The following is an 8,731-nucleotide window of genomic DNA, read 5'->3' on the forward strand; positions in this document are numbered from 1 at the left end:
TTCAAAATGCCTCATATGATCATACTCTCCTCAATGAGGTTCTAGTGAAAATTGAAGACAAGGTCCTTTTATTAAGAGACAAAGAACTGAAGCAATTTGGATTGCCTCAAACAAGAACTGAAAAAAGTGACATCACTCAGGAAATGCTCAAGGAAACGTCCAACAAGAAAGAAGAGTTGAAAGTTGTAAGCAAGGAAACACAGCTCACATCAGATCAAGAGAATGTCTACAGAAAACTTCTAGATGCCATTGATCATAGTGGGTTCTTCAAGAGTTTCTGTTCAATTGATTCTTATTTAAGTCTAAACCAATCCTTGCATGTGATGCCCAAATATGTAAGGGTTTTGTGAGTTTACTGGCACAGTGTTTAGTTGTAACGGTAAATTTCATCAAGGGTTAAAGAATCCACAAGGATACATTTCACAGAAAACATTTGATGCATAAAAACATTCAAAATATCAAGCTTATAGCAAATGTACAGAAGAGATGCATAAAAATAAAGACAGTATATTTAGTAAATTGTTGGTTTTTCTAACTTCTAATCACTTTAATTATCATAATCAACAGTCAGGTGCTCATGAATAACTACTTCTACTTTAATTAAATTGATATTAACGTGTTAACTTAAGGCTGTTGTGCAAATCTGAACCTTCTGTTACCCCACTGTACACTATCCTCTTCAAAGTTATTCGATCTGGTTTCTGACAACTACACACACAAACTGTCCCAGTTAAAGTCCCTAACCTTCTTAAGGCTTCTAATTGTGGTCTCATTCTATCCTTATTCTTTTTGATCCCAGTGCTGGTATCATTATTTCAATGCTGAAATATTGTCTATAACACAATAAGCGTATTGTCCTATAACACAAGTTTGATTAAACTAAAAAGGAACCATAACAAAATATTTTTGTACCAATAATTGAGTCCCATTTCCATAACCTTTCTTCTCTATCAACACAAATCCATGTTTCAATCTAATAAACAGGTTATCATATTTGCTCCAGGCTAACTGTGTTATTTTGCAACCCAAAACATGAGAGACTGTCTATTTCATTACAACCTGACCTCGGGCAAATTGGGGATCGTGTGAGTTCATGCCTATATGTAACACTTCCTGCACTGGCAGTCTATCCCAAGCACATAACCAATTTAAACCTTTCATACTACTGTCTCAATTTTTGGGCTGTAGTCTGCCCCATATCTCTTCCATTACTGCTACACTTGATTGCTCCTCAAATCTCTAAATTCTTGAGTACAGGGTTGTTTGATTTATACAAAGTGTGCAGAATGAGGATGGAGACGGACCCGGACTCAAGAAGAAGGAGTTCCAGTCCACCTCGCTTGCTTGCTTGCTTGCTGGCTGGCTGGCTATGTCTGTCTTTTCACCGTTGAGAAGATATTGTAGCGCCTCAGGGAACGGTGCACTACTGGGCCGATGCGTGGAGAGGACGGACCAAGTTCCTGGTCCAGCTACCTGTTCCAAAAATCAGTTTAATAAGTTGGGGACGTATCAGATATTAAAATGATAAGAACATTTTTTTTGTATTTATACAAAATACAAAAGAAATAACAGATTATTAGAAAGCATCATCTAAGCCAAACACACATAGAACTTTCAGGCAAAAAAGGCCATTAAGGGTCTGCTTGAACACTGAGGCCTTTCCACTACTACTTGGCCCCACCAGCAGACTTCACGTGCCATGTTCTGTTGAAGGACTGCAACCATCCTCCTGTAAATCCCTGATGCTGCAATATGTATGCCAATCCTAATAACTGAACACCGAGTGTTCCATAGGAATTGCTTACCCATACTAATTAGATACCATAACAGACACGACTTGTCCATCATGTCGGCTCGTAACCCATAAAGCAACACATTGTACCCCAAAACAAAATTTACATCGACCAAATCAAAAATCTCCCCCAAACCTTGCGTGCTATATGGCAATCCCAAAATACATGCTCAATGGTTTCCTCTTGCCCACAAGTGGGCACTGGACATAAAGCAGACTTCGCAACACGGTGGCTATGCATTATAGATTTGACTGGAAGTCTGTTCCACACACAGCCAGTTAAGATCGTCCCAGTGATTATCTATGCCCTTAGGGTGCACCCTCACACAGACTTCAGAGTCAATTCCGTAAACTGCAGGTCCTGAAAACTATACCACCTATAGATTCCTCAAACACAACCTTTTATGGTCAAGAGCCAACTTTACACTCTGGGTGTGTTCTCACCCACTGTGCTGCATGCCGATAGTGCCTGGGGTGTAGTGTAGGAGAACCAAAACCACACAAAATACTGACAATCATGCGTCACGGGAGTGGACACCGCCAAGCTAAGCTGAGATGCATAGAGACGGTCCAATTTCAATGGGATGTGAGGTACATCCCTCCCACCTTCACTTTATCTGCGATACATGGCCAAACGCTTAATGTATTCATACCCTCCACACCATACGAAGAAAAAAACCCTCCTTACAAAATCTCATCGCATCTTTGCAGGTAGCGGATAGACATGCCAAGTATAACAGTCACGGTAAAATGTCTGCCTTCAAAACCATAACTTTGCCCAAGAAGGACAGACGTCTCGCTTTCCATAATCCTAAACGTTTTTAGACCTTAGCCAGAGCTGTTGCCCAATTAATTCTGGCCGGCATACCCTCATCAAAAAGGCCTCCCAAGACTTTTAAGGGACCTTTACAAACTACCAAGCTCCCTATACTCTCGTTTCAGTCAGGCCAATTACAAAAATACTTAATGCAGAATTTCTCCTTGTTTAGTCTAGATCCCGATACTCTGGAATATTGCCCTATCACTTCCAAGGCCACATAAAGACTCTGCTTATAAATAAGGACCATTATCACGTCATCCGCATGTAGCAAAATTTTGAGCGACGACCCATTGCTTCCAGGGAGAAAGATGCCATCAATCTTCGGATTACCCCTAATCGCATTCCCAAGTGGTTCAATAAGAACATAAAGGAGTGGGAAGAGGGGACATCCCTGTCTAATACTGGCCTCCTGAAACACTTTATCCCCCAGATGGCTTTTACTCCCCGCCTTATGATAAAACAGTTGAATCAAAGAGAGACCTAAACTGTAAGTGGATATTGCCTTAAATAAAAAACAATGGTTAACCCTATCAAAAGCCTTTTCTAGATCAAGTCCGACCACCAACAAGGGCACTCACCTATCCTCCATCCAAGCTATAATGTCCATCAACAATGGCAAGTCCCAGACCTTCCAGGTATACTACACGCTTTCCCCTTTTCAATAATGTCAGTCAACACGGTCTGCAGTCTGTTGGCCAAAAGTCGGGCAAAGATCTTAGAATCAGTAGTGAGCATCATGAGAGGCCTCCAATTTTACAGGTCTGATGTATCTTCTTTCTTATATAAGAGCGTCAATACCCCTGTCCTCATGGACTCGCGCACCGCTTCTCTAAACAACTTCAGCAAGATTGGTCCCACTAAGTCCCAAAAGGTAGTATAGAGTTCGATGCGAAGGCTGTCTATATCTGGTACTTTCCCTGCCTTTATACACTGCAGTACCTGTTCTACTTCCTGCAAGTTAAAAGGACCACATCTTATAACATCTTTCAAAATTGTGTGTTCATCTTCCAATAACCGGGTCCAAATATGGGGTCTTCATCTTCTATTCCTAACCACAAAGCCGAATGATCTGAAACCCAGGTCGGAATGATGCCCCCACTCGCTGTTTTTAATGTCTTTGTGGCCAACATGTAGTCCAGCCTTTGAGAACAACCACTACTGTTTCTCCATGAAACTCCAGGCTTTTCTGAGTTCAATTCTTGTACCTGTTGATCAATTGAAACGTGCCTATTAGATCTATAAGGTCTGTAGCTTGAGAATTGTCATCAGCATACAAATCAATATTGAAGTCGCCACATATAAAAAAGATGTAGATGTAAAAAAGTCATTTTTTCAATCCTTGTTACTGGGGCAGATGCAGCCATTCAAAACAAGTGGGGTACGCTGCTGTAGAATGAGGTGGGCATTTCGCATCAAAACGCGTCATACCGCGCTTTACCGTATATAAGTTAGACTGTTAATAGTATCCGGAATCACCTTGTAAAACCGCCAGGTGGAGCTAATAAAGCTTAACCTCTCATGTACAGCATTTGAGCTTTCACCAGAAAACACCCAGTTTCGAATCCAGATCACTGCTGAGGGACAGTCTTTATTTAATTAAGAATTTAAGTTGTATACTCTTTAGACTTTTAAATTTAAACTGTGTACTACAGTATTTTAATCATTATACATTAAAAAGTTGGTATATTTTATGAAAGCAAGATTGCTCATTTGGACAAAAGTACACAACCTACCACCTTTATCATAAATATTTTAATTATGCAGAAATATTTTATGCATCAAAGTCTTTACCGAAGATATCACTAATAGTATTAAACATAAATGACCTTGGACAAGCTGTAAACGAAAATACTTTAGTTTTTCATGGACAAAAAGTCACACCACAGCATTTAGTTGATCCAATCACGTATTCTTTTCTAATCATACAAAGTAAGTTTTGAGAATCTTCGATTTACCATGCCTTTTACATGCTCATAAACGATATTAATTTAGGAACATAAACATATTATATAATCTGTACTGTATATTGCTGCTCTTGGTATTTTGAAGAAAAAATACACACAAGTATTCCATTTCTCCCTAAACATTTTAAGCATCAAAGTCTTACATGTGGTTATTTCAGAAATGTTTTTACGTGCTCCTTCTGACCATATTACTGTATGTTTATATACTTTGTGAAAATTGATCATTTTAACCTTTTCTGCAAATACACTCGTTATCTGAGTAAACAAAAGCTTGTTGCTGTCCAATCCGCGCTCTCTGGCTCCGTCCCAGGCTGTGCTGTGCGGCTTGCGACAGTGCGCTGCTGATGCTCTCTGAAGACCGGCTAGTTAGTTTTGGCTCAAATTAGCAAGAGTTTGTGCACAGGAGAAAAGATGACTGTGGGTCCCAGCAGGTCAGGAAGAGGACCGGTTCGTTCCTGATGAAGCGCTAGTTCTGAATAGAGATTCAGCTGTCCACAGTTCCGACCTGTTCACGAGGCTTGCTGCTGATGCTAACCTCGGGTGGATCCTCTGGTTACTCTCTGGCAACCTCTGCTCTAGACTCTTAGAACAGAGGAAAGTTCTGGCACTCGGACACACTGGCCATTACGTGGTTGTCCGGGCTGAGTCTCATGATGGTCAGGAGGCGCACTGCGAGAATGTCCTGCCCTTGGGAGCCTTTCTGCTCCTGGGCCGTCCTGCCCTGGAATTGTCTCACACTCCTGGAATTTTCCTCCGAATTCCCTTTAGAATAGTCCCACAGGCTCTCTGTGTTGCCTGTTTTACCTGGAGGAACTTCGGCTCGTTCATTGGCTGAAAGTTTCATGGGCATCAGAGACCAACGTGGGTTACTCAGCCCTACCAGTCCCTGATTGGTTGATCAAGGTGAGATATGAGTCACTTACTCCTGACACTTAGGAATGCAGTCCAGATGTCCATCTGGCACTCCCTAGACAGATAGGCACCAATGGATGACCATTGATCATGATAGCCAGGCTTAGCTAAGTGCATCCCCATTTGGGAGCTGTCCCTTATCAAAAGAAAACATCTTTAAATCAGCCTGCATGAATAGCTTCTCTGTGGCTGCACCACAGAGATGAAGAGAGAGATGGGGCCTCATTTGGGAAAGCACAGCAACACTTAATTCTGTCTTATTAACAAGCATTGCCGCTACAGCTGTAAGATCAGGAATTTGGACATTTCCAAACTCCATCACTTCTCCTCGTCATCATTGGGCAGGGGTAACGCATTTTCCATATACCTATACTGCATTCCACCACGCTGCGGGTTTGCTGATGTGCTGCGTTGTATTGGTCTGCGGCCGCCGTCTGGGGGTTAGTTACAGGTGTCAAAAGGAATGAACGAAGGGGATACCTGTTATCACCCAGTAGCCATCCACCACCAAACTTGTCGTTTCTTGCCTTCTGACACACTGCCGAATTGGCAGAGATGAAGGCATTGTGGGTACTCCCAGGCCACTTTGCCACAATATCCGTAAAAAGTCCCTGGTGATTGCAAATCACCTGTACGTTCAATGCAGAGAACCCTTTACGGCAGGTGTAACTAGGCTCCAACAGGCTGGGAGTATGAATGGGTATGAGGGTACCATCCACTGCTCCCACAACGCGGGGGATGTGGCCGATTGTGTGGAACCCAATGTTAGTTTCACGCAGCGCTTCAGGGGTGCACGGAAATGTTATGTAGGTTCTTGCATGGCATAGAAGCAGTCTGGTGACTTTATGCACACATTTACACACAGATGCCTTGCCAAGTCTGTGCATCTCCGACAGTCTGCTGGAATCCTCCAGTAGCACAGTATCACAGCGCTACGAGGAGCTGCACCAGAGGGGTTAAAGCATAGTTTCGTCGGGTGAGTCTTCCTCCACTAGATTGAGAAGTGCCATTATTTCTGCTCTTGGAAACCTGTATCTTTCAATTATTGCCTCCTCACTGGAATGATCAAGTCGATTGAAGTTTGCCCAAACCGCAACATTAATTTGCATAGCTTGACTGCACGGTTGGCGACATCGTCCTCCTTCACAAAAGGCTTGTAAACATGCACAGTAATGACTCTTTTGGCTTTCGCCCATAGTCCTTTCACTTCATAATGCAATGTGCTTTCTCCCTACAGCGTCTCAAAACTGAAAAATACACATTCTCATCTTCAAAAGACAAATCCATGAATTTAGATGTAACATATCCCTGAAAACATAAGTCTCTCAATCCCAAGCTGAGTCCTTTCACCAAAACATTATTAAAAAACTAAATCAGATCCTGCAGTCCCTGATAAACATCATCTCGCAAATGAAATCGCAATGTATTCAACAACCCAAACAAATGTTTCACCTGCGAAGTTCTCCAAAAAAATCCATGGTTGCGCTGGCTGGCAAAAAAGGAGGAAAAACCTAACTCCAAAGGGAGCCAAAGGTAGTCCTTACCAGCCAACGAGAAGTCCCTCCTTCTGGCAGTCCTGGCTTCACTCCCCCAGGCTAAACCTGGAGTGATTCCCGGTATCACGTTCTCAAGCTTTAAGCGATCAAGGAATACTGTGGGCAGGCCACACAAAGGCCAAGAAGCGATGTGATCCCTCTGTACAAAATGCACCGAGCTTCGGAGTTGCGCTTCCCGGGAAAACCGCTTCCCAGCTGTCATGAAAGCAATATCCTCATCTGGAAGTTCCCCCTGCACCCCCTGGGCTTCACCCAGAGAGATTCCAGTTGGTGACTTTTGTTGTCCCCGTCTCTTCAGCCGCTTCTTCTGTCAAAGCTTCCTCTCCTCCGCCACCGCGTCCCTCTGGACTAAGATCAGCTAACTGTGGGCTTTCCTGCTTGAACCCGGATCTTAGCCAAAAGGTTGAGAAGTCATGTCCAAGGCCGGCCGTGGACCCACACACGGGCGTCTGGCTAGCACACAGCGGCACAGGCCAATGCCTCTGGAGCCCGGTACACACACAGCTCCCCTTCTCTTGCCTGCCTGCCAGTCCCGGGCAGTCCCGGGCGGGGACCTTGCTCTTTGATCTTCTGTCAATGGCCCGACAATGACAGCAGCCATGGGGGGCGCCAGCTGGCCGGCCTCCTTAGCTTAGGCCCTTCCCACCAGCAGCAGCTGTGCCGAGCGAGCTGCAAGCGAAAGCGGACCGTCGGCACCTCTGGGCAGAGGCAAGGGGCAGCTCTCTCTTGGGAGGGACACACACACCAAACCACACCACACCTGCCTTCTTAAAAAAAAACTATATATCTAAGCTTTTTGGAGGGAAAATGCACGGGCGCTCAAAAGGGGCCCGCCTGCTTGCCGAGAAAGTCGAGACTTGCAATCTAGTTTCAGGGGGATGTTGGGAACCCCCCTACCTCCCTCCCTCCTCCACTGCCCTGTACATGTCTGATCTCCTAATGTATTTTCCGCCCCACATGAAGCCAAACACTGCTCTTATCACGTTCTTCCTGAGAGCTGACATTGGGAACACTACAGCAATAGCAATAGCGGCAAGATGCTTTCAGGACCAGAACCTTCCCCACAAAGGAGAGTGATCTTTGCCACCATACTCCCAGCTTGTGGTTAATTTTGCAGACACGTTTCTCCCAGTTCACGGTTGCAGAGTCTCTTGTCTGGAACCAGATTCCCAAGACATCACTGGCCCTTCCTCTAACGGAAGACTGACAACTGCCTCCTTTCTGTCCTTCCAAGTGCCGAAAAACTTAACTGACACTAGTTTACACTTAAAAGCACACCTGAACCTACCATAAAATCTTGCACTATGGCTAAAACCCTGTACAAGCTATAATCAGAGCATAAAAGCAGTGAGACGTCATCTGCATAAGCTGCGACCTTGACCTGCAATCCACCACTCCCCGGCACTAACACCCCATCTATCCTCTGGTCGTTCCGTATCTTCCAGAGGACGGGATCTATATATATACAGTGGTGTGAAAAAGTGTTTGCCCCCTTCCTGATTTCTTATTTTTTTTGCATGTTTGTCACACTGAAATGTTTCAGATCATCAAACAAATTGAAATATTAGACAAAGATAACACAAGTAAACACAAAATGCAGTTTTTAAATGAAGGTTTTTATTATTAAGGGAAAAAAAAATCCAAACCTACATGGCCCTGTGTGAAAAAGTGATTGCCCCCTAAACCT

At 43.8% G+C, this 8,731-nt stretch overlaps 1 pseudogene; it reads right to left on the bottom strand.

The window, feature by feature from the left end:
- Positions 1-1,393: 1,393 nt before the first annotated feature.
- LOC148819805 (U2 spliceosomal RNA) lies at positions 1,394-1,567 on the bottom strand (annotated as a pseudogene).
- Positions 1,568-8,731: the final 7,164 nt, after the last annotated feature.

The sequence above is a fragment of the Atractosteus spatula genome, chromosome 15 (genome assembly GCF_055471065.1).
Source record: "Atractosteus spatula isolate fAtrSpa1 chromosome 15, fAtrSpa1.hap1, whole genome shotgun sequence".
NCBI classification, from domain to species: Eukaryota; Metazoa; Chordata; class Actinopteri; order Semionotiformes; family Lepisosteidae; genus Atractosteus; species Atractosteus spatula.